This window comes from Gadus morhua, chromosome 9 (genome assembly GCF_902167405.1).
Source record: "Gadus morhua chromosome 9, gadMor3.0, whole genome shotgun sequence".
Classification (NCBI taxonomy): Eukaryota; Metazoa; Chordata; class Actinopteri; order Gadiformes; family Gadidae; genus Gadus; species Gadus morhua.
Window position 1 is genome coordinate 9300081 of NC_044056.1, and position 23449 is coordinate 9323529.

Consider the following 23449-nt stretch of genomic DNA (forward strand, 5'->3'; position numbering starts at 1 on the left):
CGCATTTCACCAAATAGATATGGCAGCATGTGTTAGCATCTTGAGTGTTTAAAGTACTTGTAGGTCTATGTAATCCCTGGGAAGTGTGTGTTACTGATGTCTTGGTATGATAGGCAGGAAGTTATGAAGTGCAGCTAAGTTTCCAGTTGGTTTTGTGTGCAGTGGGGGCACAGTCTGTCTTTTCTTGCGAGCCAGGTCTATCTTTGGCGTCTCCTTCCGATGGCCAGGCTGTGTCTATGATGAAGTCTATACTATAGACCTGGTCTAGGATTTTCTTAGTTCTGGGTCAGTCATGGTGGTCTGTATATTCTCCATTTAGGGACAAGTTGCCAATTTACTCAGTTTTATGGTGGATTCTTTCCAATGTGCCCAATTGTTTTATTTTCTTATAATTTGGTTTTGCTTGATGATGGTGGTTGTTGTTGGACAGAGTCCCAGGGCAGGCTGGCTAAGGGGTTGTTTTTTTTGGGTGTAACTCTCTGTGGGTCAGGGCCTTGTTGTGGAGCCTGTTGCTGTCTCGTTTCTTCAGGTGCTTATAAAATGATACTGCTCTCTTCTGGATTTTAATATTGATCAGATATCGTCCCAATTCTGTGCTGCATGCATTATTTGGTGTTTTTCTTTGGACTCTGAGGATAGATTTACAGAATTCTGCATGTGGAGTTTGATTAATGTTTGTTCCATTTTATAAAATCTTGGTTAGCTTGTTGAGCCAAGACCTCAGAGCCATATGTGTTCTATAACTGCGTCATTTTGAGCCAAATCTTAAGTGGGATGTCTAGTTTGATGTTTCCTTTAATGGCGTAAAATGCTGTCCTTACCTTGTCTCTTAGCAGGTTATTAATGTTTTTGCCAAGGTAGGTACAGGTTTTTTTTTGCTCTAGACAGAGCAACAATGTCTAGGTGGAATTGTTATTTGTGGTGGCTGGGTCTTTTTTCCAATATCATTATTTTAGTTTTACTAAGGTTCACTTTCACTGTCAAGGCCAATGTTTGAGAGAAACTGCCGAAGATCTAGGTGCTGCTGTAGGCCGTCTTTGGTTGGGGACTGCAGCCCCAGGTTATCTGCAAACAGCAAACATTTGCTTTCGGTATCTACCAGTGTTATGCCGGGTGCTACAGACTGTTATAATGTCCTTGCTGGTTGGTTAATGTATATGTTGAGAATGGGGTCGGACTCAAGCTGCATCCTTGTCTCACACCCTGGCTTTGTTGAAAAAAGTCTATCTTGAATTTGTTGTTTACATGTATGGACTTCATGATGTCGTAAGTTTTTCTCCAACACCTCTTCCTATTCATTTAAACAGCAGACCATTATGCAATCTTGAGTCAAAGGCTTTTTTTAAATCTACAAAGCTGGAGAATAGTTAGCTTTTGTTTCGGTTTGTTTGGTTGTCGATTAGGGTGCTTAGTGTGACTATATGGTCTGTTGTACGATCATTTGGAAAGGAGCCTATTTGCCTTTTTGCTTAAGGCATTATTTTCAGTCAGGAAATTAAGGGTTAGACTATTTATAATCACAGAGAATTTTACCAAGGTTGCTGTTGACACAGATCCCACGATATTCTCGGTACTCTCTCTCGCCTCAATTTCTCTCTCGCTGTGTGTGTGTGTGTGTGTGTGTGTGTGTTTTTTGTTGCTGTCTCTCTCTCTCTCTCTCTCTCTGTGTGAGTCTCTCTGTGTCTCTCTCTTTCTGTTCCTCTCTGTATTCCTCTCCCTCTATTTCCCACTTTTGTGAGTCTACCTTCAGACTACAGAGAAGTTACATTTCAAACGAGGAAGTTCCTGAATGGCAGAGACAAAAGGTTTCTGCCTGGAAGGACAGTACAATAAAGTGAAACAGGATCAGTTTATGGGGGCTTTACCTGTGGATGATCCACCAGCCTAGCGAGGAGGGCGGGCTTCAGACCAAGTGGCCCTGCTGCTTTTCAGCTGGAAGGTTGTCTCTGCCCACGGGACGTTTCACGTTTCTCTTTGTTCACTGAGGCGCAGTTGTTGACGCTCCCTTGACCCTCGTCCTGGGAGCCTCATGGCTCAGGTAGGGGCCGGGGCTAGATGTGAGGTCATCAGGAGAACTAGGCCTGATGAAACAAGGTGTAGTACAGTCGAAGTAGCAATAGCTGCTGGATGATGTCAATGGTCTTTCTGATTCCTATAACTACGATGCACTCTGTCCAGCTGTCGTCTTTCAATGATTTGTGCGGAACCTTTGTCGTAACTTTTGTTGTAGCTACTCCAGTTTTGAATATGTGCCTTGATTATTGCAAAGCGCTTCGTTTTTAAAGCAACTTTATTAAGTTTACTAAGTAAAAACAATAGGAGTCAGCTTAGCAGGTACCATCCCTTTTAAATGTGTGTAATTGCTTGACGGGGTGAAAATACAGAGGGGGCATGAAAAAGCAATAAATGACGACGAGTGTAGGGTAAAGGCCAGAACTGTACTTCGGACCCTCATTTGTTTGTATATGACGGATGACTCTTCCGCATATTGCTCTTTTATGCCCCTGATTACCCTGAAGTAATGCCTGAGCCCAGCTGGCTTTGGTTAGGTGAGGGAGAGCTGCTGCCATGAATGTTTTACCGGTTGTGATGGGCAGCGGTGATGTCATCATTGCTGCCTGACAATCCCCACATTCCTGCTGATGCTTGCTATCTGTTATCTGGGGCCGTGTGGGAGGTGTGTGTGTGGGGGACAGGCACAGACCTCCGCACATATGGGCTCTGTCTTAGTGCTAATTATTAATCCTGCAGGCGCAGACAGGGCAGACACGCACGCACGCACACACACACACACACACACACACACACACACACACACACACACACACACACACACACACACACACACACACACACACACACACACACACACACACACACACACACACACAGACAGAATAACAGACATGCGCAATTGCATGGACACGCGCACACACGGATAAACGCACATACAAAGACACGCACATGCACACGCACACAGGGGAGGCTCACGCACACACACACAGACAAGATCTAATTATACAAGCACACACATCATTAATTCAGTCTCAGGCTTGCATCCACTCCAGCACACACTCCAGCCCTGCTAGCAGACGCAGCCAGCATGATAGCCCCACTGGCTGTTTCATATTGAACAGGTCTGTTAGCCTTTGTCACAGACAAAGGCTTTCCAACATTGATGTCGAACGCCTTCGTTTACAGGGCACACAGTTACATACCGTTTTCACAGCATTGAGTTGATACCCTGTTGCTGTAGGCCCCATCGTAATGCTCTCAGATTCTAGGAGACCAAACTCTTGTCTGCATTTCCCAATAAGCAACCCAAAGGCATATTGCTGTCTTTATGTATGTATCGTATTGTAATATTATCCGATTATATCCAATTCACTGTTGTTACGGCGGTATCGAATCACCTGATTCTGGTGGAGGTTGCCAGGGCTTCACAGCCGTGGCTTTGACTCCTCCACCAACATCATCACTAACACAACCACCAACAAGCCCCCACCACCACCACCACCACCACCCCTCTCAAACGAAGCTCTGCTTTGATCCACCTAAACCAGGAGAGAACACACACGGCCAGCCCCCTGCGTCGGAGGCTTCTAAGTGCTATTGTTCCTGCAGGTGTTTGGATAGCCCTTTCCCTGCTGAGGTGGAGAACTGGGCCAGCGCGGTGGAGCTGGAGCACTCTCTGGGAACGCGGGAGGGAAGGCTTAAGGTAAAAGTTTCCCCAGACACAAAGGGAATGGCTAGGCCTTAAGGCTGGATCAAACGGAGCAAGCACTCAGCCATACAGGCCCTGGTGAGGGACGCTGGAAGTGTGTGTGTGTGTGTGTGTGTGTGTGTGTGTGTGTGTGTGTGTGTGTGTGTGTGTGTGTGTGTGTGTGTGTGTGTGTGTGTGTGTGTGTGTGTGTGTTGATTCTATCAGCACCACAGCTCGGACCTCTTGATCCCCCCCCCTTCCTCTGAACCGTCTCTTCCCATCCAGCTGTGGGCTCTTCTTCGACGCTTTGTTGTTCTGTGGTCGTCCTCCATCCATAATCCATGACTTCCCCAGCCTACGTTTCCTTCTCTGCTTCTAATGAAATCAGATATAATGTAATGTATTCTTAGTGGGCTCACGCTATGTCCAAACTGGTCATTTGATTCTTCCTTTAATGCAATCCTTTTGATGCATTTCCTGTTTAGGCATCATGCTTTTAGTGTGTGTGCATCTGTATGCGTGTGTGCATGTCATGTGTGTGTGTGTGTGCGTATTTGTGTGCATGTGTGCATCTTGGCGGGCACTGTTTCTGGGCCACTCACTCACAGACGAGAGGTGTGTGGGTGGAGGCACAGTATAAAGGCAGATCGTATTGAATTAACTCAGGCTGGCTTTTCATTTACAAGCAGCTGGGAGGCTCCCTGTATGAATCGGAGGCCGACAGACCGAGCCAGGTGGGAGGTAAGTCACTCCGCCCGGGCCACATGAAAGGAAGACTTTGGGCACAAAGTGACGCTAGTGCTACCGATCACCATACGTCTCACACTGGGGGTAATGCGAAACAAACGAGCTAAAGCCTCAAATGAATGGCGGCCAAGAGATCAACCCTAGACCTGTGTCACTGTTCACACTGTTCACAGCTCTCCCATGTAGAGCTGACGATGATGGATGGCACGGGGAGTGTGTTCTGGTTTTGGCATTAAATGTGTGTCAATTGAAGAAATTGCTTTGAAATGAGAGATTATCTTTGTTTATTTGCTATGACTCTATGGTGGACGATCAGCCAAGACGGGTTTATGGCACTCCCTTGTACATGATGAGCAGTGTTTTTTTTAACTTTGCAGACGTTCAAAGATAAGCTGCTTTGCCTGTCATCGTCAAAGGATTTTGTTGGCAAAACAAGCATGATAAGCTTGAAGTGAGAATGACCCGTAAATAGTTTTCGTTCTGTTTTAAACATGCTGGTTTGCCTTTCATGATCTTAAACCTAGTAATCTATGCTATGTTGTAAATGTGTTCGTAGAGTAATATAAATGTTTCAGCTCGATTAAGAAATTGTTTTGGACTGAGAGTTCTAGAAAGGATGGGTCTATCCCCATGGTTATGAGTCAGGACAAAGGGCCACTCTCTACGCCGAATATGAAATGCCCCACACACCGTGGGGTTATACTGTAGAGTCTGAGAAGAAGTGTCCAGTAATATGATCAAACGGACACTATTCACGGATGTGATACGAACGTCCTAGCATTGACCCCTCTGTGATGGGACGTACTCCCCCGTACCAACAAACTGTATCGTAGTAACATGCCTCTGCTTCCAAAACACAAGCCAGGGTAAAGGTTCAGTCTGGAAGACAAAAGTCTTTGTATGTTGTCGATGTTAAACCGTAGGCTGCTATTTTTAAGTTTGAACTCTACCATTATCTGCGCCGGAGCGCGCAATCTAAACATGATGACTTCGTAAAATGAGAGCTTCCCTCCTGGTGGATGCAGAACTACACTGACCATAATGGGCCTGTGATGCTATATTTGGGGCACAAACTGAGCATTCGTTTACTCCACTCGCCTTGAATACAGAAACCGACCACAACAAGGGTTCAGAAGTCGGAGGTTGTGTCGGAATGCGAGGAAAAGAAGCTCTCTGGCCGTTCCCGGATCCTCCCACCTGTCCCTCTGTTTTTAAAAGCCGAACAAAGAGGGAAGAGAGGGGGAGCCAGGAGTAGGACCGGCGGTCGTATGGACTCTTAGCGGGGGAGGGGGGAGCAGACCTAATTCCATTCAGCCTCAGTCCCCGTGTGTAACGGCCAACAAAGAAACCACTGGTGTCTCTCTCTCTCTCCCACCGCCCTCTCCCCAAACTATTGAATCCCTGCCAGAAGTGACCGGTCCATCTCTCAGCCCGGGAACCGTCTCCCCTGTCTCCGCTGGGCAGAGCGATGGCCGGCTTCCATCTCCTTGGAAAGATTTATGCCTCGCGAGTCAAGCTGCTAAGTTATGAGCGAGTGGTGGTCGAAAGGCGCTGGAAGGCCAATCTATCGAGACCTATGGATCCGAGCGCACTCTGCTGCTCACTGCTCGCTCACTCATCTGCTCACTCTGTGACGCGATGAGGCAGAGCAGCAGTGCTCAGGCCGGAGTATGAGGATTATCTAATCTTCTTATGGTTTGGGGCTGTGCTTTTCCTCGGAATTTCCCATTATATGCTCTCTTTTTCTTTTTTGTGAATGCCGTGGAAGGTGGTGTGTGACGGTGGATGAGGTGGTCATGCAGAAAAGAGGATGATATATGGATTTGGCATGTGTGGATGGAGGGGTTGGAGGGGGTGGTGGAGGTGCTGGTGGAGGTAGAGGTGGAGGTGGTACTGGTGGAGGTGGTGGTGGTGAAGGTAGTGGTGGTGGAGGCCAGGGAGGCGCCCTGAGGAATGCGTGGAAGGTGTCAGCAAGCGCTCTCCGCGTGGATAATCCTTCACGTCAGCCACCCACTGAGTACTGCCCGCGCTCCTCTCCCCGGCTGTCTGCGTAGCCACAGCCCTGTGTTCTTTAACCCGGGGTCACTCACCTCAAGAGGGCAGGGGGGGGAAAGGGCAAAGGTCGGAGGTAACAGACGGTGTGACTGACAACCTAAAGCCTTTCAACTTAACGTTTGGTTGCCTGGGAACAAGAGCGAAGGGGGGGGATATTGTTGTTATGGTTAGATAGAGGATAGAGATGGATAGAGCCAGGCCTCATGGACCAGGGTTTAGTTAGACCAGGGTTTATGAACCAGTGTTTATATGGACCAGGGTTTAGTTAGACCAGGGTTTGGATGGACCAGGGGTTGGATAGACCATGGACTAGTTAGATTTGGGTTTATATGAACCAGGTCTAGATGGACCCGGATTTGGATGGCTTATGCTTTAGTTAGACCAGGGTTTGGATGAACCAGGGGTTCCATGGACCAGGGTTTAGAAGGACCAGGGTTTGGCTGGACCATGGCGGGGGACGGGTCAGTGCCTTAGGGCGAGACATCATAGCCTGCAGAGATGCAAAAGGTGTGATTATCAGCGGGGGCCGTCTCGCTGTTGAAGGGTCAACTGGTGGTCTATGACGACGCCTCGAGGCGGGGTCAGTGTTGGAGCGAGACCTGCTTCCTCTCCACTTCAACCGCTCTTAGTTCAGGGCAGGATTTAAGTGGTTTGCCTTGACGACAAACACAGCTCTTAGATGTGCCAAAAGCTTTAGTCTGTTAACTGGGTGAGGTGGGGCCGCTGGTGTGAAGCCACTGGGTGCGTTGGGACTGGGGGCCGTGACTCGGGCTCAGATCATGACGTTGGGAACTTGATCTCGATCACTTATCTGAGGAGCCAACGCGATCACACTAGGCATATGTGTTTGTCGAGACGTACGCATGTTCTTATGAGGGCAAACACAATGGGGCCTGTTGCCAAAGCAGAAGGAACAGACGTCATGTGCATACGTATCGTCTTCCACCTGTGGGTTTCCCGTGAAGCAGGGCTGGTTTGTTGCTGGTTTGAAGCAGGGATGGATTAGTGGGAGGGACCCGACTGGAAAAAAGGCCCCTTGTCTCTTGCTTAAAGGATGTTTGTGTTGGAGTCCAGCTCTGGGTGAGCTGCCCAAAGGATAAAGGTGCTTTTAAAAGCATAAAAACAAAGCCATTCACCAGCCTGTCCTATAGCTTCCCATTAAATGTAGGCTGAAGCTCTATATCGACTTGCTAGTTCGATCGCAGTCTGCCCTCCTACACTTGACTTTGGGTACATGTGTGCTTTTGAGAAACCGTGCAACTCCTCTATGATCAATCTCAAGTTCACACACACACACACACACTCACACTCACACACACCAAAACATGAATGCATTAAACGTAGAATCAGTATTGATGGAAGACCCCGACCTGGGGTTGGCCGTGGCCCTGAAGTGTGTGCGTTCTCTCTGACTCGCAGCGTCCAGCTAGTGTACACCTTCAGCCCTGTGGACCGGCAGGCTGCTGTGGACACTGGCTGCTGGCTCCTCTTATTTTCCCACAGGGCGTTGTTTGGTTCACACAAACGCACACACACACGCATGGACGCACGTGGTTACGTTCAAATGCGCACACACACGCACACATGCACACACATACGCAAACACGAGCGCACGCACACACATTCATGGTCACAGGCATATGCTTCGCACACAAACCCAGTCTTATACAAATACTTGCTCATGGCCACGCCCTCCGTACCTGGTTTGTTGACCATGACCTCATCCCAGGAAGTCCGAGGCATAAAAAAGTCACCTGAGCGGCCGGTGTGTTATATAATCAGCTGTTCATGTGACTCCACGCCAGCGACAGGAAGTCTGCTGCCCTGAGTGACAGTGGGACTATTACCGTACTGTACTTGTTGCAGTACTTCTATTACAGGTTACAGGTCTAGTATTACAGGATACGGTACCGATATTACAGGTTACAGTACTGCCATTAATGAACCATGTCCTCCCCCCCCCCCCCCCCCCCCACACACACCCCACTCATCTTTCCATTTAGTTCGGCGAACTAGTGAAAGAACGAGAGAAGGAGAGAGATTAACAATTTACCTCACTCTTTTAGTTTATTGTGCTCTGTTATTCCTTTTATATAGAGGGCGGGTGAGAGAGAGAGGGTGAGAGGGAAAGAGAGGGAGGGGGGTGAGTGAGAGAGGAAGGAAGGAAGAGTGAGAGAAAGGGAGGCGGAGAGAGAGGCAAGCACAGACAGAGAAAGGGAGGGGGAGAGGGAGGGAGATTTCTCGTTTTACCTGTGAGAGGGGGAGGGCCCTGACTGAGAGGGCGGGGCTAAGGAGAGTGGAGGAGGGAAGGAATGGGCGGGCTCTTGTCCCAGAGAGTGAGGGGGAGAGAGAGATAGAGGGAGAGAGGGAGGAGGGGTGGAGCAGGAGAACTCTGGCAGTCTCTCAGATCTCGGTTGCGGTGTAGACGCTCAGGAGAGCCGCATTCCTCAGGCAGCCACCCAGCCAGCGAGGAAAGGAAAGAAGGAAAGGAGCCAAGGGGAGGGAGGGCTGAGCAGCGGCAAAAGCTCTTTAATCCCCTGTGACCACTGCCTGCGCTCGAGTCACACACATGCACACTCGTGCGCGCACACACACAGGCGCACTCACTCGTCGGCTTCCGCACACACAAGTCTCACAACTCACTTCTGCTCCGTCAGAAGACGAAGGGATTAACCTGGCTGAATGAAGGAGAGGGGCCGGAAGGAAGGACAGATCCGGCAAGAAAAGGTGCTGAAGGGAGAAGGAAAACAGAGCCTTTTCTCCGGTGAGTAAAGGCTCTTCCCTTTCAGACTGAGCGCAATCCTGTCTCATCTCACTGCGCTCCCAAGATTTGAATGACAAATCGACTCCATGCGCCCCAAAGAGTTTCTGTGTGTGTTTGTTGTGGGGTGAGAGGAGTGGAGTGTTATGAACCAGTTGCGTCCGGTGTTTGTCGCTGTGTGCTACGTCTTTAAATGTACCTGTTGCTACGAGGCTTGTCCACTCATGGGCTCTTCCTACGTTTAACAGCTGTCCACACTGCCTGTATACACTTGTTGATGTTTTGATTTGAACCATTTGTTTGCTTGTTGCGGCTATCGTATCTGATGTAGTTAGTGAGTTGTCCTGCAACTGATGTATTAAGTGATAAGACTTATCAGGCTCTCTGTGCCAGATTCTCCCCTCTCTTCCCCCTGCTGCTGTGCTTTATGGCTGGATGATTAAAGATGAACAAGAGGGCAAAGGGCCAGGGATCTGCCTTTTTAGTGCTGCTGTTTCACCCTTTACGACGCATTGTCCTCGGAGTCACACGTGTGTGCGTGTGCCTTGCGGCGTGGACCGATGCCTCTGAACCATTGACTCATCATCATCATCATCATCATGGCTTCGCCAGGGCTAAGCGCAGGAAGCATTCACCTCCACTCCTCGTCCAAGCTCATTAGCATGCGCGCCCTGTTAGTCAATCACAGCTATTGATTAGCCTAGAAGGGTAATTTATTAAGGGCAGTTCCTGCTTGATTGTTGGAGACAATTCTGTCGTAACTCGTGTGCTAACTCTTTATCTAGGGGTGTGTGTGTGTGTGTGTGTGTGTGTGTGTGTGTGTGTGTGTGTGTGTGTGTGTGTGTGTGTGTGTGTGTGTGTGTGTGTGTGTGTGTGTGTGTGTGTGAGAACTTGGCTTCTTAGAGATAATGTCAGCATAAAGGATGGTTCATTGTGGTGCGGTCACGGGAAACAAGTGCAACAAGACATAAGTCCAGTGTTTATCTATGCTTATTATCATGGATGTGTGTGTGTGCCTGTGTGCATGTTAAAACAAACATTCAGTACTTCCATCATTGTCCCTTTTGCGACTGAATGTCGATCTGGGTTTTTAGTCTCTGAGCTTCTCGCCTGCAGACACAGAGGAGGATGTTTGACGGAGGAAGTGTTCCTGACCTTTGTCGTTATCGGCAACATCACTTTTTTCAACATCATCTCTTAAGTTGTAATCGTCTGCCGTGCTCGAATGCAAAGATGTGTTTTTCCCTTGCAGCATGTCGTACAACAGCCACTTGTGGAAAGGTTCAGGAGTCTTCTCATGATGGAACAAACATAAATCAATTAAATACAGGAATTCTGGGGAAGGAGTTTCCTTAGGGGTTTGCTTACTTTGAGGCACAGAATTAATATTATATATATATAAGTGCAGTGTGCTTGTGCAACTGCTTGCGTGTGTGTGTGCGCTAACCACCCCATTTGTGTGTGTGTGACTCGCTGACGAGTTAAGAAATAAATGATAATTTGAGAAGCAGGAGGACTCCATCTCTAAATGTGTCTCTCGGTGTGCGCGCGAAACAGCCCGTCCGTGCGGGTTGACTGGTTATTTAGCGGCTGTGCTTATGTCAGATCCATCAGGGCTGACGGCTGGCTGCTGCAGTGATGAAAGATTGATCCAGTCCCTCTCCTCACACTCTCCCCATGTGCTCCTCCTCTTCCTCCTCCTCCTCCTCCTCCTTCCTCCCAGCTCCAACCTCGTCCAGCCCTCCTCTCCCCGCCCCAGTATCCCAGCTGCTCTCAATAACTTGACCTCTTTACATTTTATTATCATATTAATAGTCTGTTTTATTTGCGTAGCCCTTCATCACAGTTATACTAAAGGCCACATTATGAGACTCCCCCTAACCCCTTAACCGTCCAGAGGATAAGGAAAACCTCCCAGAGGGTCCCAGAGGGGAGGTACCTCAACAAGGAACACCAAAGAGGGGTCCTTCCTACCAGGAGGGCATTGGGTGCCATGATGGACAGAACATTTGCAATGGTTCTAGGGGCTTGGTAGTACTTATGACTACAAGGACGAAAATAATCATTTTAACATTTAGGATGTTTTAAATGCAAGACAAGCCAGGGCAGCAAAGAAAATGAGGCAATCCTTTAAGTGTGTCACTAGAACTTAACTCCACACTGTGTGTGCGCGCGTGTGTGTGTGTGTGTGTGTGTGTGCGCGCGCCAGGCCTATTAGCGAGTGTGTTGTCCAGTGCTCCTCGGCTTCATCGTCTTTGCGTTCGTCCAGTTGGGGGTGCTCACCGTTTAAGGACACCTGCCGTGTTCTTCAGAGCGCCTGTTTATCCACCCTCTTCCTTCTTTGCTTACTCTGACATTCTTCTCTGTGCAAAAACAAAAGTTTGTTTGTCGACTAAACAGGCTGACCGTCCTCAGGGCTGCGTGGCCTGGGGCGCCACACACAGCAGCACTGGCAGCAAGCTGTCTCACATTCATTATTCATTCTCACCGGTGTGTTTCTTTCTTTCCTTTTGTTACAATCAGATAATGTCCGGGACTTTTGAGGCTCAAAGTCGCTAGGTTACTTCAAATGTCTTTAATTTAAAGTTAACTGCTAGACAACCATGGCCACTACACTTACTCTGAGTTAGATAGTTAACGAGTTACTAAATATCATAGTTAGTTAGATGGTTAGTTAGGTAGCTAATAAGTTAGTAAATGACAGTTAGTTAGATTGTTTGTAATGTCAATTAATGTAATGTAAATAGTAAATTACATCAGGTTTGTTTGTGTGTACATGCGTTATTCAAGGGTCTGCAACGCTGACGGCATAATTCATGTATGTTCAGTATTGACTCATTGAGTGATTTTGGAGCTGCAGACCACAACATATTGTACTTTATTCGCCCGCTTCCTCACATTGTGTTGAACTTCTAGAACAACAGCCGCTGCAGCGCTAGGATGCATAGGGGTTGTCTTCCTCTGAATCCCTCTCTCCGACTCTGCCCGTCTGTCCCTCTCACCCACCTGTCTGTCCCTCTAAAGCACCTGTCCGTCATGTTCCCTGGACATCCGCCCACCTGGGCGGATGTCCAGGGAACATGACGGACAGGTGCTTTAGAGGGACAGCTGAGAGGGTGGGAAAGAGGGAGGGAGGGAGAGAGAGGGCGACAGACTACCTGAGCTGTGACGCCTCCCCAGAGCTGCGGTCTAGCGATGACACACTGTCGAACCCTCAGCCCCGCCCACCCGGGGATAACCAAGCCTTTTCTAGAGGCTGGTCGACGAGCACAGTCTTCACGGGCGAGCTCCTCTGGAAGCTGTCGCCGTCTCCCAGCGCCAACGCCATGTCAACCAGGGCCATGGTGACCGCAGCAGTGCAAACATGCCTCCCCTTCGGTCCCCTGTGTGAATGGGGGGGGGAGATGATTGCAGTGCCTGTGATCTATTAGCCATGCCATGTTGACTCTCCAACACACACGCACACACACGCACAGAGATCTCGGTGCAGTAAATAACGAGTTGCCTCTGCCAAGGGCCCCTATGCGGAGATAAGTGCGTGTGTTTGTTGGGTGTGGGTCCGGAGAGGGTGGAGGGAGGTAGGAGGTTGGGTGGTGTCGGGCTGTGAGGCAGTGTTAGTCCAAGATGTTTGGGAGACGGTGTAAATCACAAGGGAGCGCAGGTGTTTTCCACTGCCTCTGTGTCTCAGAAAGCTTTAGAGGGAGGTGAGAGAGAGAGAGAAGGATTATGACTGTGGGACATCATTAAGAGAGAGAGAAGGACACACCCACCCACACACACACACTCGGGTAGACGTAGCGAAAGGAGATCGATGTCGATAAAACCGATCCAAGCACTACACTGCACAAAGTGTATTCGCATTAGCGGTCGTCCTAATCAACATGTTGACACCCAGTGAGGTGCGTGGTGCTGAACAGTCTCCAGTCCTAGGGGGGGGGGGTGGGGGGGGTGGAGAGCGATACCGGTACGAGGGCCGGCTGCCGTCCCCACAGAGACGAATGGGTTCTCCTGGGTGCCGGTGTCACGTTACCGCCCAGTGCTGCCAGTCTTTCTGTGCCCGTCTCAGACCCCTATTCACACGGCCATCAATCACCCTGTTGTGTGTGTGTAGGGCTCCTCAGGCCTGATGGACGTGCTGTTAACCAGCCGCTCTGCCCTGTTCACGGTGCCGTGGCCCCCAAACCCGGAGCAGCGGTTCCAGATGTTTGCTTTGGCGGTTCGTTGTCCCACCGTTTGAAACCGGAGGCTGGACTGGTCTTGCCTATGCATGCAGACGCACCGCCGTCTCTCACACAGACACACACACATGCACACACTCACTCTATCCCTTACTCACTTACACACACACTCACACTTACACACATGCAGTCAATCTCTCACTCACTGTATCGCTCACACACACACACACACACACACACACACACACACACACACACACACACACACACACACACACCCCTCTTCTTATGTGTGTGGAGGGGGCAGCCCTGGGCGGTGTGTTAAGCGTGCGCGTGTGTACTAAGGATGAGATATGAGTGCTGTCGGGATGGAGAAAAAAGACACATTCACTGGCAGCATCTCAAGGAATGCTTGGAATGCTCACTGTATCGTTCATGTTTGGGTTGGTCGGTTGTGGAGAGTTCAGAAAATGAATGGATATTTAACACGCGATGTGGAAGACTTAGCCGTATTAAATAAACGGGACTGACTGATACTGATGGTTCCATGAAATGGTTGCTCCGTGCGGCTTTTCTAAATAGATTGGCTTGTTTTGATTGTAAGAAATCCTTACTTCCTTCCCGCTGTGTCTTTTGTGTAGTTTTGTCTCCTTGTCTGTATTTGTCCTAGTTCTATGAGGAAATAGACGTCCATTAAGCACTTTGCTACACACAGGTGAGTATGCTTTACTACTCTGAAGTCATTTGTGTGTGATAAAACATGAGGACAAGCCAAAAAGAGTAAAAGGGAACTTTGAACTAACTAACCTATAATCAGGCACCTCTGCCTCACTTTGCAGAGCATCTGATTTATGAAGGGCTTTGACCCTGCCAGGATCAATACACTTTACTGTTACCAGCAACGTTGTTAAGTGTGTGTGTGTGTGTGCGTGTGCGTGTGCGTGTGCGTGTGCATGCATGCGTGCGGGTTCACACGTGCTAAAATACATTGTTCCATACTGGTGTTCAAGTCAAAACACGTACAGAGTTTTCACACAAGCACTGTTTTATTTTTGTGATAATTTGTTTGGAGTGTGCACTTACTCTTTTACGTAACCTACTTTACATAACTCACACACACGTAAATGAGGCCCCAGGATTGTTGAAAGTCTCAGAGAGAGAGAGCCAGACAGCCCGCCAGCAAACCAGCTTTTACCCTTCTCACGAGGCGTTCACTGGGTTGATCGGCCGATGCCAAATACAGATCCGTTCAACCAATAAATAAATGCAGAATTTCCTGACTTTGTAAATTTTGAATGAAAGGAAACGTAAAGTAGTGTCCACCGAGGACGGAAACGGAGCGTCCTCAATAGGATCATCAATATCCTGAATAGGATCACTAATATTCTCAATTGGATCATCAATATCCTCAACATCCACAATAGGATCCTCAACATCCGCAATAGGATCCTCAACGTCCTCAATAGGATCCTCAATGGAATCCTCAATATCCTCAATAGGATCATCAACATCCTCAATAGTATCTGATGTACTGTGTGTTGACCCAGAGTCTTTACCCAGAAGCCGCCGTAGTTTCCCTGAGCCGCTGATCCAGCCCTGCTGAAGAATGCACCACCTGCTGCGTGAGCGTTGGCCTACAGTCTTACCGGGCCCCTGATGCGTGTCGACACTAGCATCACTGTCCTCTTGACTGCTGGGGATTGCATCTGAATAAACACTAGGAGTTTAGGAGTTACCCTACTACTACCTGCTCCTGCTCCCGAGCTACGTGGAGGGACAGTATTGCCTCAATGCCTCAGGCTACACTTACCCATGGGAGACAATGTCAGTGGTGTTGTGCGCCGGATGGAATGCACCCTGCCACTGACTGCAGTTCGGCGGGGCTTTTTATGAAACTCAGGGATAGCAATCAGCATTCTGTGTGAAACACATCTTTGACGTGATTAACACATTCCTCTTGCGTCAAACTTATCATTATACTATTATCCAGTCCCACTGTCTGCCGCTCTTACTTATTTTTTGCTTTTTTCTACTCTCATAAACATGCATGCATGTATTGTGTGTGTATTGTTGGCAGTGTGTGGATGGATGGGGGGGGGGGGGGGGGGGGGGTTGTAGTGTCAGTAAATGGAGACGAGATGAGACTCCTGCTCATCAGCGGTCTAAGAGCTCTCTCTCGCTCACTCTGTCTCTCTCGCTCACTCTGTCTCTCTCACTCTCTCTGTCACTCTGTCTCTCTCACTCTCTCTGTCTCCATCTCCTTATCTGTCTCCCTCCATCTTTCTCCGTCTCTCACTCTCTCACTCTCTCACTCACTCTCTCTGTCTCTCTCTCGTTGGTTCACATGGGAAAGGACTGTAAAGTGTTTTGCTTAGGAGATTTTCTTTTGCCGATAGGCAAATGCTTTCTATCGGCCATGTGCCTGCCTGTCTATCTCTGCCTGCCTGGTACCCGTCTGTCTTCCTACCTGTGTCCCAGTGTCTGGGTGCTAGTAAACCCAGCAGGGGGGGTTCCCAGTATCAGCGAGTGGCTCTGTGGGAGGACTGTGGAGCCGGCTCCAACAGACACTGCCTGTCCTCTTATCTTACATTATCATCTTACGTCTCATCGGCTCCGTTTCCTGGCCGACGGGTGACCAGGGCATGAGTAAGCCATCTATATTCCCTGATGATGATGACGATAGGGTTGTGTGGTCAGAGCTGTGTAATCTATTGGGCCCGGCTCCGCGACAGCTCCCTCTTTCTCTGTCTCTGTGTTTGTCTCTCCCTCTGTCTCTGTGTCTCTATCTGTGTCTCTCTCTCTCTGTATCTCTCTCTCTCTCTGTATCTCTCTCTGTATCTCTCTCTCTGTCTGTGTCTGTGTGTGTGTGTGTGTGTGTGACTTTTGTCTCTCTCTCTTTAACTCTTGCTTTCTCTCTTTCTCTCTCACACAGATTAAATACTCAACATTTAGAAAACACACTCCTGCCTTCCCTCCTTTTCTTACTCGAGGTAGGTAGCTAATGATTGCTACACACTCAAAACCATGAGCTAGAATCTGATCATTGCCTTACATCAGAGTTTCATCAGATACTTGAGTTATACTTACTCAAAGTATTTTTTCGTTCAAGCTCGTGGAACATCTGAAGTGGTGTACCGCGCCATCTTTGAAACCTCCTCGTAGATCACATTTTACTGCCGAGCAGGGGGGGGGCCAGACCTGAAACTCTAGTGTGCTGGTGATACGACGGGAGGGATGCCAGCCTGCCCCTCCACACTAGTTCTTACGGCTCCCTTCCTCGTCTAGTACATTCCCTTCCTCCCAGTTCAGGCTGACACTTCAACCATCACCACCCTCCCCAGTGCCACCATCTCATGCTCGGCCTTGATTCGGGAACCGGGGTCCCGAGTGAGTGAATAGATGTGTGATGCTCTCTCTCTCATGTTCATCTCAAAGTGGATGAGATAATGGCACTAATGGCCGTCCGCTGAAGGCAGTATTTGCTCGACAGAGTGATGCGCTATACAAGCGCGGCCACAGCTTATTAGCTGTGGTTTGTGATCCCCCGCGCGCTAGGTCATTAGCATCTCAATAGAGGAGGGACATGCAGTCGGGAGGGGGGGATAATTTCAGAACGCTGTTTGGTCACATGGTGCTTTGGAGTTTGTTCAGAGGGATATTTGCCAAATGAATGTGTTGCGATGCCATGCATTATTCATCAGGTGCGCTGCCGAGGCTTTCGGTGAGAGCTCTGTTCGCTGGCAGGCCGAGCCGCCGTTTGTTTTAATTAGCCCGCCGCCGTGTCTGCGCCAGGGTTCCTCATGTAACTGGGCCACGAGGACCCACTGACGGTGGGCCGCGGCTGGCGGCCAGGCCCTCTGCACATCATTTAGCCAAGGCCCCGAGATTAAATGCTTTCCGTTCAAGTGCCTCGCTAATGATTGGCTGAACGCGACGTTCGTATGATTACCGTGGAGGCACGGCCTTAATTATAGAAGTAGACCGTGCTGAACCCTTAAATAGGCAAGGCAGGGTGTTTTTCTTGATCTCGCAGCCAGGTTTGTTCTGTTGGTGTGGGGCTGGGGCTGTTTAGAGACGGAGGCCTGCCGGCTTGCGGTTTTGGAGTACGCACGCACCCATGCACACACACACACACATGCACTTTAACACACACACAAATTTAAACACAAACACAGAGCGTATTATTTAAGCAAATTAGTATTTGCCGTTTACACACAAATTACTTAAAAACGAACACGGAAAAGATCAACAGAAATGTCTGCTTGCCACGTCAACCACATGTCTGTCTTGACAACTGTTATCAAGGAAAAACTGCATTCTTTTTCAGGCTGGGCAGTGGCGGTGCTATGGGTCAATTATTAGCAATATGGTGCTATAACACACGAGAACCTTTATTTATTTGCCACTCACTACTCAATGACTTTTAAGCTAATGCCCTTGAGCTACTGTCGTCCTATTCTGTGTTGACGATGACGACATCCATTAAAAATCCATTAAAAAAATACAACTAAAGCGCTATGTTGGGGCATTATAAATAATCGTGGGGTTGGGTGTTGTTGTGTTGTTGTTGTTATTGTTGTTAGTTTTTTCGTTTACACAGAAACGATATACCAGGGAACAGCTGGAGACATGAACGCAGAGGAGTGGGGCGATCTTAATTATAGGTTTGGTTGGGACAAATCTTGTCTTTATGTTGGCCTCGCTCCTATCACTTGTGATCGGCGTCACAATGGGGGGTGGGGAGGGCAGTGCCAGGGCCAGGCGATACAAAGGGAGCTAGTGTGGGTGGAGGTTTTGGCCCACAACCATAATGACCACATCAGCCTCGGTGACGCCATGCATCCGAAGGCACCAAGCTCCCCTCTCCCCTCAGTTACACAGCTGCACCACCTCCTCTACCACCACCAGCTCCTCCACTCCAACACCATCACCATCAGCCCCATCACCAACACCACCCACCTCCTTCTCCACCACTCCCATTATCCCCAGCGCCACCCCCTCCCCCACCAACGCTACCACCTTCACCTCCACCATCAATACCACCGCTCACACCACCCCCCCCACCAGCACACTGCCCTGGGGCAAGGGGTTTGAGTGGGGTTGGGCTGTTGATGTTTAGCCAACCAGGGCCTGGTATTACTGATAAGGGTTCTCTTGAGTCAGTGTGTATGGTCGGTCAAGGACAATCCCTTTTTTGTTTGTGATTGTGTGTGTGATTCACATGCATTTTCTTCCTCTCATTGTTTTGTTCTTGTGGTCATACACAGATAGTGAGGCGGTATCTTATTGTATCAGAGCTTTATTGTAGACAGTAAAACGTGTCTCCATTCAGGTGGATGTTTTAGCACCTCACAAATAATCAGCCATAACACCCAAAGGGGATATCGCTGGATTGTCACTTTAAGCACAGTGAACCATTACCAATAGTGTGTGTGTGTGTGTGTGTGTGTGTGTGTGTGTGTGTGTGTGTGTGTGTGTGTGTGTGTGTGTGTGTGTGTGTGTGTGTGTGTGTGTGTGTGTGTGTGTGTGTGTGTGTGAATAAGGCAGTGTGGACATCTTCAGGGATTGTTGATAGTAGTAGTAGTATTGACCTAATAATTCAGCAGGAATAAAAGTGGAAACTAACCAGTGGAAGCTGAAAGGTGGAAGCTAACAGGCCTGCTGGGGTGAAGAGGTTCTACAGCCACACAGACGTGATGAGAGGCAGAGCTGGCTGTGTAGCTTCCTAGGTCGCTGGATAGGATACGACTTTATCCATCCCAGATCATGAGAGTTAAGATGACAAATGTGGCATCCAAATATGGGCATCCAAATATGGAACTGGAAAGTAGTAGAATGAAGAAATTGTACAAAATATTTCTAAAATCAAAGACATTGTTATGCATACACAATGAGAGTAGTCTGAATGTAGATTAAAAAGTAAATGTAAACTAACATTGACCGTAGAAGTTATTGTTTTTCGAGGAGATTGCCAAACTGTTTCCCAGAAATGAGCTCTCTCCTTAGACATCCATAGATTACCGCCGTTTAGCTAACCGGCTGTTTAGCTGGAAGTCTGTTTGGCTGGCTGTCTGTTTGGCTGGCTGTTGTGTGAGTGATGATGATAGGACAGAGAAGGGAAGGGCACAGGCCGATAATTACAGGCTTTTATATCCCATCCCCCGACCTTTCTTTCTTCGTTCTCCTCCGGCCTCTCTGTGTGTGTGTGTGTGCGTGTGCGTGCGTGCGTGTGCGTGTGTGTGTGTGTGTGTGTGTGTGTGTGTGTGTGTGTGTGTGTGTGTGTGTGTGTGTGTGTGTGTGTGTGTGTGTGTGTGTGTGTGTGTGTGTGTGTGTGTGTGTGTGTGTGTGTGTGTGTGTGTGTGCGCGCGCGCTGGCCTCCATGTGTGTTGCGTGGGATGGTATGTCCTGAGTTTATTCCAACAACATTTTTTCAGTGGCCTGAGGTTACAGGGCGTGGCAGGGTGGGCGTGGCTGTGCCTGGTCTTGTGGCTAAGTTACGAGTCTCCTCGGATAAGGACAGGGTGGGTCTGTGTGCGTGCTGGGATTGGCCGACATGTGCGTGTGTCGTTTGTGTCTCTTTTATGAGGCTGTCACTGCCCCAAGACGCTCACTATTCTCCTCCGTCTTCCGTGTGTGCTCCTAAATCTCTGAGTGAAGTGAGGGAAAAGGCTAACTGACAGTTTAAAGGCTTCTACAAACACACCTGGCAGACTTCTCTTGTGGGTCTCCTGCACAACACTCCCAACGTCGGACGTCTCCATGGCTACGGTTCAGCGGCCCGTGCGCCCTCTCGCCTAGCGATTGTTTGTTGTGGCGTCAGGACGGCGGCGTGAGACTGAACTGAACGGGACGCTAGGCTCCAGGGCGGGCGGGTCCGGGCGGACATCGGCGTGCAGGCCTCACTGCTGTTGTGCTGCCTCGGTGAGCGTCGCCGGCGGCAACCTGAGAGCCGCGCCGCGCCGTGCGTGTCGGTTTCCTGTTGCTGCCGTTATCGCGTTCACAGACCGGGCTGTGCCAACCACAGGGCATCATGGGAAAGCAGCGATGATGTTTATCGGAATGGAGGTGCTTTGCATGTTTTGTGGCGCGCGTTGAGGACCGTGTGACAGGACGGCACCGACTGCTGATTGTCATGTAGCCCAGATATGACAACTACTAGCGCTCACTCACAGGCATCCAGCAGGTAAACAGTTGCTGCGGGACGCTAGATTGCTTTTCTCACGTCGCTTGTGGGGACGTGCTCTACCACAGCTTACCGGAAATTATTTTTTTTTGTGCTCTAGATTATGTTTAGAAAAATCTGGTGCAATACTGTGCTGGGGAAATCATCTCGGCTCACAAGGTAAAGTTTGACTTTAAAAAGTTGAACTTCTTTTTGTTGTGACTTATTATAAACGGCACATTTTCGTACCTCCTACAATATCTTTTTCTCCAAACGTGCCGTATTACTGTACTTGGCTGGATTGCCTCATTCTTCTACAAAGGACTGTCCTGTGCATTGGTACAGCATGTTAGAACCACCGCTGTCTGCTTTTGGAGTTTTACATTGAATGGCTGTTAGCCTGTTTGTATTGCATTTCTGCTATACACGCCAGAAGAAGGCTCGGGTTGTGATTGAGGTATCATGACATGGAGAGACTCAGGAGTATTTGAACATGATGATTGGGTTCATTGTGTGGGATTTTAATGCGCGTGTAGCCACCTGGGTTTGTTGATACAGGAGTGTCGTATTGACTTTAACCAAATTACCCTAAAAAACAGAAAGTTACAACATCTCCACAATTGCTATTATGGGCTGGCGTGTGCCCTTATCCAAAGGCACTTACAAATGAGGCCGGGGAAAAACAAACATGCAGTGAGAATGAAGAGTAGCTGCAAAGAAAAGTAAATTGTCCTGAACCACCTAATTTAAATGATGAGTGGTGCTGCAAATGTGTACAGTAAACATCTGAATCAAAGGGCTTTCCTCACAGCACAACAACTTCTACATTTCTATAGTTCTATGACAATGGTGCGTTCTAGACTACTAGAGCGATATAATCGCAGCTCTGCAAACTCCTCAAAGATTCAACGTGTTGGATATGGAGAGAATACATACAAAAACCAGGAAAGCTGAGTCAATGCTCCACATAATGCAGATGCACTGGGGATAGGCCTATGGGTATGGTAGCTGTTGTTATTGGGCTTCTTTTGTTTGCCCAGGTGCTTCTAGTAAACAGAGATCGGCACAAGTATTCAGTTACAGACAGGAGTTGAGTGGGTAAGACCGGTGTTTTTCAGGTTTTTATTGGGGTAAGATCCTTTCCCTCTCTTGTGCTTCACACCGGCCTGTGAAGTAGCGTTAAAACTCCTGAGACCTGCCGGGAAATAGAGTAACATGGCGCCTGTGTTTATCTTGAACCCGGTTGGCATCTTTTTTGTGTGTGTACTGTGTGTGTGTTTGTGTTCGGTGTGTGTGTGTGTGTGTGTGTGTGTGTGTCCACGTGTGACTGTACACCTTGTTAAGACGCATTAAAATGTGCAAGTTTCAACACAGATCTGAATGGAAGTGGTCACACCAAAATCAAAGGATTGACTAATGGAGTGTGTTGAAATCCCAGGTCTCCTCATGTCAAAATTTGCCCACCCCTTCCTCTGACGGAGACGTTCTTAGAAATTAGCTCTTGGTACACTGCTGGATCCCAAGAAAGGAAATGTGGTGTTCTCTCTGTCTCACAATCTATCTCTGGCTCTCTGTCTCTCCCTCTTTCTCCCTGTGTGTCTCTCTGGCTCTCTTTCTCAGTCTCTTTGTATCACTCTCTCTCTGTCCCACTGTCTCTCTCTGTGTCTTGCTCTTCTCTACAACGTATTATGTTGACATGCTGAGCAGTTCTCTCCCTCTGACTCTCTCCTCCTCTCCCCGGCTGTCCCGGGACTCTTTCAGGGGTAAATGAGGGAGAGAGAGAGGGAGCCCTCTCTTAGGGTAGCAGGGTAGAGACCGGGCACGGAACACACAGTCCGCTTGTATATCGTCGTTACTCACTTAGCGGACGCTCTCGTATCCAAATAGGAATACCCAGTATTGTGTTATTTTTATTCATGGTTGTAGGAAGATAAACTTACTGCGTTACAGTGACAGTATGAAGGAGGGTGAGGTTTGCTTAAGTGATCTATTTGCAAGGTGTTCGGCTACGTGCCCAGATGTTGCACGCCCTCCCGGGTTCAGCGTTGACTGAAGAGACATTTACATTTAGGGCATTTAGCAGACGCCTTTATCCAAAGCTACTTACAATAAGTCCATTTAATAAGCATAAGTACACAAGGAGAAAAAAAATATCGCTGTCGATACAGTGAGGACGTTCATATAACCAAGTGCCAAGCACTCACTGTTGTTATTCCTCATATACAACAAAGCTAGCTTCGATAAGATGCTACACAACTAAGTGCAAATAATAAGTATATATTAAGGACATACAACATACAATAAGAGCATAGGAGGGATGGTGTGGCTTTGCAGAGTCTAGGCCAACTCTGAACAAGTGTGTCTTGAGACCCGGTTGTGGTTTTGCAAACGGGGAATCAATACTTGATCAGATGACAAACCAACAATGTTTCTGGAGCGGTGATCCAGACACACAGAGACTAATTTAGCCGAGAGGCTTGGTACAATTGAATGCTTGCATCAAAGACACACACGCTATTATTGTTATTTTTGAACGCACACGCAATCGCGCACACACCACATCAAACACCCATCACAAAAAACACAAACACACACACACTCGCTCATGCACTACACACCACATCAAACACACACTCGCACTACACACACTCGCACTACACACCACATCAAACACACACACTACACACATGCTTCACACACCACAACACCCGGGCCCGGACGCCCGCACAACCCCAACGGTGCACCCCTTGGCAGCAAGCTTTCATAGGTGCTTTGAGGGAGGGCAGCGGTGCGTTTAATTGGGTTACAGATTGGCGTTTACGCTTGGATATCCCCACAGGAGA

General features: G+C 48.6%; 1 protein-coding gene across 5 annotated transcripts in view; it reads left to right on the forward strand.

Annotated features, from left to right (window-relative positions):
- Nucleotides 1-23449, forward strand: part of rassf7a (Ras association domain family member 7a) — a 38374-nt gene that overhangs the window by 4174 nt on the left and 10751 nt on the right. The window contains exon 2 of one of the 5 annotated variants that reach the window (XM_030365320.1): nucleotides 3625-3718. The exons of 1 other annotated variant lie outside the window; for it this stretch is intronic. The gene's annotated coding sequence lies outside the window, so the exon portion shown is untranslated. Of the gene's footprint in view, nucleotides 1-3624; nucleotides 3719-8848; nucleotides 9270-19818; nucleotides 20628-23449 lie in introns of those variants that run through there. 3 more of the 5 variants (XM_030365318.1, XM_030365317.1, XM_030365321.1) reach the window with 3 other exon arrangements.